This window comes from Orcinus orca, chromosome 1, assembly GCF_937001465.1.
Source record: "Orcinus orca chromosome 1, mOrcOrc1.1, whole genome shotgun sequence".
Classification (NCBI taxonomy): domain Eukaryota; kingdom Metazoa; phylum Chordata; class Mammalia; order Artiodactyla; family Delphinidae; genus Orcinus; species Orcinus orca.
In genome coordinates, this window is record NC_064559.1 from 154,755,342 (window position 1) to 154,765,288 (window position 9,947).

The window sequence follows — 9,947 nt, forward strand, 5'->3', positions numbered from 1 at the left end:
CTCTGGTCACCTGGCTCTAGATACCATCTGTATGCTAAAGACTCTCCGATGCTTATCTTCAACTCAGACATTGCTCTGAGCTCTAGTCTCATACGTATGTCTCCTTGACATCACTTCTTGGACATCTAAGAGACTGCTCAATATTAACATATTCAAATTGAATTTTTGGTCTCCCTTCTCCAAACTGGTTCTTCCTCCAGCCTTTTCTACCTCCATGAATAATATTTTTATCCCCTGAATTGCTCAAAAACCTAGACGTCATCCTCGATTCCACCCTCTCTCTCATGCCCCACAGCCAAACCATCACTAAGTCCTGTCAATTTTATCTCCTGAATACATCACAGATCAGTCCACTTCTCTCCATTTCTACCGTCCTCACCCCAGTCCAAACCACTGTCCTCTCTCCCCTAGATGACTGCAGTAGCTCCTTAATGTGCCTCTCCATCCATCTTTGCCCCTTTCTAAGTCATTTTCACATAGCTGACTACCTTTTAAAAACATACATCAGATTATGTTACCTGCTTCATATCACCTCTATTTAAAACCCGTCAACAGGGCTTCCCTGGTGGCGCAGTGGTTGAGAGTCCGCCTGCTGATGCAGGGGACATGGGTTCGTGCCCCGGTCCGGGAAGATCCCACATGCCGCGGAGCGACGGGGCCCGTGAGCCATGGCTGCTGAGCCTGCGCGTCCGGAGCCTGTGCTCCGCAACGGGAGAGGCCACAACAGTGAGAGGCCCGCGTACCGCAAAAAAAGAAAACAAAAAAAAAACATCAACAGGTCCCCATTGCTGTTAGAAAAAAAATCCCAAGTCCTTACCATACATGAGTCTCTCAGCCACTGCATGGCTTCATGTCTCCTATCTTGCCACCATCATTTGCTCTACGTTTTTGCCTTGCCAGCTCTGCTTCATTCACACTGGCCTTCAGACTGTTCCTTGAACAAGACATGCCCTTTGCTGCTCCGGGGACTCTGCGCTTTTCATTTCCTCTGCTAGAATCCTCTTCCCCTGGCTCTTCTTAGTGGCTGACTGGCTTATATCTCTCAGACCTCAGATCATGTGTCACTTCCTCAGAGAGCCCCTCCCTGACCACTCAGCCAAAGTGGTCTTGGCCATCTCCTTTCTACTCACCACCTTATTTACTTCATGATACAATCTGTAACTATCTTGTTTATTTATTTGATTGTCTTATTTGTCATCTGTCTTTGTGCTAGAGTTTAAGCCACCATGACAGCAGGAACTTTGACTGTCTTGCTCACTGCCGTATGCAAGCACTTGGCATTGGGAAAGAGTACTCAATATGTCTTTATTGAACGAGAGAAGGGACGGAGGGATGGAGGGGCTATAGACAATTCCCTATAAACGTCCCTGTGGTAGGCAGCATAATGGCCCACCAAAGATGTCCATGCCCTAATCCCCAGACCTGTGAATATATTATGTTGCACGACAAAGGGACTTTGGAGATGTGACTAAAGTTAGGGACCTTGAGGGGAGGAGGTTATCCTGGACACCCAGATGGGCCCGATCTAATTATGCGAGTCCCTAAAAGTGGGTGAGGGAGGCAGAAGGGTCGGTCAGACAGCTGTAGAGCGAGGACTGTGCAGCTGCCTTTGAAGATGGAGGGAGGGGGTTATGGGCCAAGGAAGGCGGTGCCTCTGAAATCTGGAGATGACCCTCAGCTCACAGATACTGTAAAATGTATTCTCTGGGTCTTGGTTTAAAATGTTTGAGAAACACTGATCTAAATTGAAATCCAACAGTTTTGCTCTCTCTAAATCATGAAGGCCCAAGTCATGGCACACAATGGCTTCTGTGAGCTAATTCCTGTCTTCATTACCAGCCACATCCACCACTGTTGACACTGTTGTCTAGTAACACTGAGCTGCACATCCCATGCCAATACATGCTTCTGTGTCTTTGTTCATGCTATTCTCTTACATTTCCACTGTTCTTAGACTGGCTAAGTCTTTTTTTTTTAGTGAATGGTATTTTTTTTTAATTTATTTAATTTATTTTTGGCTGTGTTGGGTCTTTGTTGCTGTATCCGGGCTTTTCGCTAGTTGAGGCGAGCAGGGACAACTCTTTGCTGCGGTGCACAGGCTTCTCACTGCGGTGGCTTCTCTTGTTGCAGAGCACGGGCTCTAGGAGCGCAGGCTCTAGAGCGCAGGCTCAGTAGTTGTGGCGCACAGGCTTAGTTGCTCCGCGGCATGTGGGATCTTCCCGGACCAGGGCTTGAACCCATGTCCCCTGCACTGGCAGGCGGATTCTTAACCACTGCGCCACCAGGGAAGCCCCAGATTGGCTAAGTCTTACTCATCCATCCCAACTCAGCTCAGGCACCTTCTATTCACTCATTTATTCAACAAATATATATTTAGCCATTGCTATGTGCCAAGGACTTGGGAGAGAGTGGAGAAAAAGACAGACAAGGTTTTAGGTCTCATGGAACCAACATTCTGGAGAAGGTAGACAAAAGACAAATAAATAACAAACAAATACCTTCAGATAATGGCGAAAGAATAAGAGAGGCTAAGGGGAGAGAGAACCCGAGGAGGAGAGAAGCCAGTCAATGAAGGTGTTTCTAGGAGGTGAAACTTGAGCTGAGATTGGCACAGGCCAGACAAAGACTCAAAGAGACTTCCTGACAGAATAAATGTTGAGTGCAAAGCCTGGAGGCAAAGGAACAAGCTTGCTGTGGTTGAGGCATAGAAATAAGGTCAGGGTAGCTGGGGAAAGTGACTCTGGGGAGAATGGTATGAAATGAAATTTGAGAAGAAGGTAGGAGCCAGATCTACCATGGGCTTGTTTGCCATGGAAGGGAGCCTGGATTTTACTCTCCAATCTATGGGAAACCATTGGTATATCATTAGAGGGTTTATTTATTTATTTAACTGGGTTTTAACTAGGGTATCACAAGATATGAATTACATTAAACACAAATACAAAAGCAAACAAACAGAAAAACTAGTCTTGGCTCTGTGTATGGAGGCTGGAGTAGAAGCAAGCAGACCAGTTAGGAAGCACCTGGGGAGGCCCAGGTAGGAAATGATGGTGATGTGGACCACAGTGATAGCAGCAGAGATGGAAAGAAGTAGCCAGATCTTAGCCTTATGGATGTCTTCAGGTAGACTGAAGCCTCCTACTAGTATCTTCATAGCATCCTGGCATCCTCCTATCTTAGCACCTGTTGTATTAAATAGGACTAATTTCTTCCGGTATCGGCTTGTCTCCTCCGTTAGCTTGCAAGTTCCTCATGGGCAGAGGCCACAACCCGTGGCACATAAAAGGCATGTGCTGAACTGAATGAAATTTAAATGGTTTTTGTTTTTTACTTCTTGTTTAGTTTAATATAACTACAATACATTAAAAGTATATTAAATCTTATTCTGCTACATGGTGTTCGACATCATTAATAAGTCTTTTTTTATTGTAGCTACCTTAGTTTAGTTTAAAATTCATTAGTTTTCATTAAGCCTTGGAATATTCTGGCATAAAGGAAATTATGGATTGAATTAGAAGATAACGGAATGAACAGATATATAGGGATTAAATAGGTTTCTGCTTCTTAACTGCAAAGGGTATCTACAGGGTATCTTTCAATGTGCCTTGCAACTTATGAAGCGATAACATTCTCCAAATATTCAATAGTAAAACATTACTTGGTTATTATAAGAATTTTAAAAATGTATATATCTGAAATATGTATATATATGATAGATATATATACACACCTATATATGAAATAGGCAAAATAGAGGATAAATTTGAGTTTATATAGTACATTGATTCAAACACAAACATGCTCATTTCCTCTGAATGACCAGATAAAATAGCTGCTTCATTTATAAGAAACTCAGAACCCCAAAGACCTTCAAGTAAATGAGGTATCTTCCAATAAAATGAAACCTCCTATCAACTGTAAACATCCTTCATACAGCCTGCCTGGAGGGTCAATATTAAAACTACAACTCTGTCTTGAATCAGAAAATCAAAGAGTGTGCTATGTCACTGACTCATCACTCAAGTGGTGACAATTTCCAGACAGTGAAAACAACATCTCAATGAGGGGGGCGGAGACCAGCCAGAAATAAAGCAACTGGCAGGAGGGCAGAGACAATTCCCCCTCAGTAAGCCTCTCTTTCCCCACTGCTCCAAGAAGCACAAAATAAACAGCTAAAATCATATTTGACTAGGCTAGGAAAAACCCTTACCACAGGTGGTAATTTCATGTAGGCTAGAACTCTTCCTACTTCCACATCACTTTTCTTCTGTAGCACCATAGTAAGCTCAAGGGGCAGCATGGTATTGTGGAAAAGAAAAAGGCTAGTGAATCTCAGTTCTACTGTATGCTGTTAACTGTCAGGGGGCCATTTCCTCATTCATGCAATGAGTTCAGGAATACCTACCTAGACAAAGTTACTAGGAGGATGAATATGCCAGTGTCATGGACCCATGAGAATACCTAGCACAGGGTAGGCACTCCACTGAGGCTAGCTCCCATTTTCCCTTCTGGGTCCAGCTTTTGTATCTCTTTTCTAAATCGTTTACGACTTTCAACGTATTGGAATTGTATGTTTTGTTAGACTAGGAAAAAGGTCATATGTTAGGCAGTCTTAGCCCTGGCTATCAAAGAATTTAATAACTCAGAGGAGGAAGGAACCTCAAAGGTTAGCCAATAATTACCATGTCCTACTGCTCCTTCCCCCTCCCAAAAGCTGACATTTGAGTCTGGGCCACCAGAGAACAACCAAGTGATTGTTCTGAATGTGCATTAAGGCTGTCTGCCTTATAAATCCATGCCGTTAATTACCCAGGTGACGCAATGAGGCAGGGTACAAAATCATTCTCTTCTGTCAGCAAAGCTACTGATAGACATATCTTACTGGTGGCAGATCAGTACAGAGACAACACTTTGGAGGTCATGTATTCTACATTCCTCATTTTTTTTTTTTTTTTTTTGCGGTACGCGGGCCTCTCACTGTTGTGGCCTCTCCCGTCGCGGAGCACAGGCTCCGGACGCGCAGGCTCAGCGGCCATGGCTCACGGGCCCAGCCGCTCCGTGGCATATGGGATCTTCCCGGACCGGGGCACGAATCTCTGTCCCCTGCGTCGGCAGGTGGACTCCCAACCACTGCGCCACCAGGGAAGCCCTACATTCCTCATTTTATATACAGATAAACTGAGCCCTAGAGAAAACAAGGGACTTGCCAAAGGTCCAAAGGTCACATTAATAGCAGAATCCAGATCAGAACGGAGGTGTCCCAATTTCTAATCCAAGATTACTTCTAGCAGGTAAGATTGCTTCTGATCAGTTGCAACTATAGCAGCATACAACTAGAAATAACGCTAATATTAACACTGCCCTTAATACTACTGCTACAGTTTGTTGATCTTTTATTATGTTTGATGTACATGACATACAATCTTTATGATACCCATCTAGTAAAGCACTTACAATGACTAATGCTTTAGTTTTCAGAAGGTTGAATCACCCACCTCCCTCAAAAGAAGATCAAACAATAAAACCCAGTGTACATACAATATGTAACCATCTCTAATGATCTGTTCCACTCTGAGGATGGAAGAGGAAAATCAGGTCCACCAAGTAGCTAACTTGCAACTCAGCCACTGGAGCCAACTTCTCTTCCCCATACCTTTCCATGGGCTATGTCATGAAAAAGAAGAGTTTCCTGACCAAAGCATCATCTCCTTTTTGCTTCTGAGTCTACCATTTGTTGAAAAATCGAACAAGCCATAACACGGACAAACCCTAGCCTGCCAGCCTCAGATCATCAAATCACCCCCTTCATAATGTCATGTCAGATGGCTTAAAGGGGAAGGAAAGTAACCACATCAACCCCTTCTGCTTTTTCTTCTTTCTAGCCAACAGTTTCAACCCCCATTACATGAGCCGAATTGGAAGCACACCTGTTTTCCTTTCTTATGCAGCTGCTGAGGTTCTCTTGAACCTTCTCTCATCTCACTGGTTAGCATTCGTAGTCCTAATTTTACCCATTTACAGGAACTTTCTTCTCTTGCTTGAATTCAGGAGACTTCTGAAGTTTGGGTCCCTCTCTCTCTCTTTTTTTAAATTTTAGGGTGTTTTCTCCTTTCCCGCTTTATGACCTCTTTATAATTTTTCTTAACGAAGATCCCCTTATGCTTTTTTCCCTTCTTTCCTGTTTTTCTGGAATGTTCTGTCAGACCTATTCGTCTCTATTTCCAATTCAGATATATCACCCTGGACATAATATACTGGCTCCTGAAATGTTGTGTGTAAACAAATTACATTTAAAATGCATTAGGGAATCTTATCAGGCCCCAACCCCAGAATCATGTGTATTGTGAACTGTCTTATAAATTGAACAAGCATTCCTACAATAGAGCAATAAACAGGAAATAAAGAAAGAAGAAATAAGACGTGGATGGAGTCTTGAAGAAACAAGGTACTTTCAGATCAGTTGGTGTTATTTGCTATGTTTTTTCTTTCTTCGATTAGCTTCACAAGGCTACAATTTTCATGGCACTTGTTCAATTAAGTTTCAACAATCCAATCTTCTCTAATTTCACTCTCTGCATCCTTCAATAGCTATAAATAAAATAAGCCATCTTTTACTGAAAAGGATGATATACTGGAAACAGCCTGGTATTTAGGGCCAGAGGATCATCCTGGGGCCAGGTGTCATCCTGCTTTCTCCACTTCTACCTGTGTCATCATCACAAGTAACTCTGAAAAATGGCAATCCACATTTATTGAGAAAATTAGATCTCTTTCACTAACTTTTCTTCCTTAGTTTATTGGAAAGGTCTCTCCTTTGACACATTTAACCTTGAAGTCTCTATTCGTGGACAATGGCATGGGAGTGGCAGGTTTATCCTTGAGTCTTGTAAAATCCTGGCAAGTTTTGTAGCTTCAACCCGAGTCTTTTCTTAGTGCTATAAGGCATTAAAAATATTAAAGCACATTACAATTTCTTTGTTTTAAGAGTTTTCTCGGAATTTCACAACTATCTTAATATAATTGGAGGCACCCTGGGTCTAGGGGGCAGACAAAGACTAACGATCACCATGCTACAATATTCCTCAAGGTTTCTTCTATAAACTAAAAATTCAACCGAAATCTCGACACTAATAATCCCATATCTCAGCACCTCTGCCTGTTTTACTTAATATTTTCCTTTTACTGCAAAAGGGATGTAAATTAAGATTCTAATCTTAATAATCTTTTATAGGCATTTACTTAGCAATTTATCACAATGCAGAGCATGTGACTGAGTTGTTAACATTTGGTCTTCTACTAAATAAAGTAACTATTGGTATCTCTATTCTGCAGGTGGAGAGATCTGCAAGTTGATCATGATAATACAGAAAAACCAGAAGTAAATTCAGAATTAGATAAATTAGAACTACCTTCCATGCTTGAGTTTCCTCAATTGTAAAATAAAAATAAAGATAGCACCAAACTCACGGGATTATTGTGGGAGTTAAATGAGAAGCTCTTAGCAAAGTGCCTGGTATATAGAAAGAGCTCAATAAATACTATCATCCATTATTATTATTATAAGAAAAAAGATAATATCATTTACTTATCAAGGACATTGTTAGAATTAAGCTAGACAGCCTTGCTTTTTGACCTCTCTCTTGGCCCATTCATCTGGCTCATCACTGAAGAATTAATTTGATTAAAACTAGATCCCATACCTCCTTCATAAAAGGTGACTTCATGCCACTTATAATTTATGACATACTAAGTGTTCTCATAATTATTGTCTTCCTAAACAGTTTTAACTTTTTTGAGGACAGGAAGTGAGACTTACGTTTCTTTATATTACAATGACCAGCACAATGTCTTGAACATAACAGATGTTCAATACATATTCATACTTTAAAAACACATTGTTACCATTAGCAAAGAACACCACCATGTTCCAAGAAAAAAGGAAATTGGACAAAGCTTCTTTGGGATTTGGGTTTCTTTCCAGATTAGCCTGCACAAATGTACATGCAGAAGTTGAGAGCAGTGCTGTGAGTGTAATTGCAAAGATGACAAATAATTGGCCAAAGAACAAAGCAGGTACAATTAAAAAAAAAAAGTCCACAATTGAGAAATGATGTACATCTACTGTACTTATACGATTCTTCTCCCATAAAAATCTCACATCTGCTTTAGAATTTTTTCCACACTAGAACTCATTCTAATGTAAGAAAGATTCAAAGCTTGCCAAAATTTGGGAATTTATGTAAGCATCATGACAGTCAAGAAACATGATACATGATAAAAGAATGCTGCAAACTCTTTTAGAGCCTTTTGTGCCCAAGAAAGTGACAGTAATGAATTGAGAATTTCACATTAAAATGGAGGGAAAGAGTATCAGCTCTCAGCCACTAAGGTCCTTTCAGTTATATGCTGGACAGAGAAACAGGGCACTGTACCATTCCTTGTTAATGGGAACCAGAATCTAATGTTTGTTTGCCCAAGTGGAGGTGGATATAATGTTTTGAGTCAGAGGTGCAAAGGCAAGGAGCACAGAGTCTGGAGCCAAAATCCTGTAACTCACTATCTCTGTAAAAGTGTGAAAGTTTCCACATCTGTAAAACGGGAATACTTATAACCAGTTCACTGAGTTTCTAAAGAATTATAGAGGATAACAGTGATACTCAAGGGCCAAGTCCATAGTAGGTGCTCAACGAAGACTTTTATCCACACAGGATATACTCGTAGGGGATTGTAACAGACATTCGGAGTTTTGCCTTGTTCTTTTGAGATACCAGGAAAAAACTTTTTGTATGCATTTGCATTGCTATTCGTAAAACCTGGATCTAATCGCAGGGATACTTAATCTCCTCCAATGTTTGTATTTACTGCCCCTCAACCAAGTGAAAAGAGCCTCTCTAAAGAGACATTTCACAGATGAGAAAAGCGACTGGCCAGGCGGCTCGCCCCAGAGCATTCTGCTAGTGACTAGACAGGTGGGGACTCTGCGTCTACAGAGGCCCCAGGAAAGTGCTGCGGAGAAAGGGACAATTCACCCCCATGCAAGACTAAGTAAGACTCCTCCATATCTTATTCACAAAAGATCCACTTCCGAGCCGCGAGTCACGCCCGTGGGCCTGGCCCCTGACGGGTACCCGCTGCCGTTTCCAGACACCAGCCCTCCCCTCCTCACGTTCCCACCGTTCTGCGAACGCCTTGGAAACTCAATCTGAGCGCCCCTCCGCTCCATCTGGCCAACCGCGACCCGGCACTCTCAAGCGAACGTCCAGCCCACAGTGAGGACCCAGATGAGCAGAGGCCGCCCCCAAATCCCCCTCCCCGGGAGAAGCGAAGCACGAAAGCCGGGGGTCCCAAGCGTCCGCGCCCCACCGATTCCCCGGCCACTCACCGCGCGTCTCCAGCCCGCGGGCCCGCTGCGGGGCGGCGCGGAGCCGATGGCCCGGGTGCTGCGGGACGCACGTGCGGCGCAGGCAGTGTGCGCTCCGGGCGTTCCGGTGCCCGTGCGCGCCCCGCCTGTGACCCCGGGGTGGGCGCTCCGGCGGCGCAGGGGCGCGCGCGGACGTGCGTCGGGCGGCGCCCGGGCCGAGGAGATGGATGTGGCCGTGGTCGTCGGCAGAGGGAAAGCGGCTGCACTGTCAGCTGTCGAAGCGGGCCGGCCAGGGTCCGGTTCCGCTCCTGGCGGGCTATGCCCGTGCCAGTGCCGCCCGGAGCAAGGTAATTACCGCGGCACACGTCGGGTTCCCCTTCTATACAAGGAGGGTAGGAAAGCCTCGCTCCTCAGCCGGGGTGGTGAGGTGAATTAAGCACCAGGGTATGAAAAGCACGGCCGAATCATGTTCTCGCCCTTCACCGCCACGGGGAAGCGGCACTTCGTTGACACTCTGTAGAGAACTTTCCTCAGAGACGTTCTTCTGTGCTTGCCCAGCACTTACCACACCCTAGTGCTGCGGTCA

The 9,947-nt window shown here is 43.9% G+C and overlaps 1 protein-coding gene across 1 annotated transcript in view; it reads right to left on the reverse strand.

The window, feature by feature from the left end:
• The window catches only part of IL12RB2 (interleukin 12 receptor subunit beta 2), an 84,311-nt gene extending 74,820 nt beyond the window's left edge, over positions 1–9,491 (reverse strand). The window contains exon 1 of the mRNA XM_004280762.4: positions 9,383–9,491. The gene's annotated coding sequence lies outside the window, so the exon portion shown is untranslated. The remainder of the gene's footprint in view (positions 1–9,382) is intronic.
• Between the last annotated feature and the right edge of the window lie 456 nt (positions 9,492–9,947).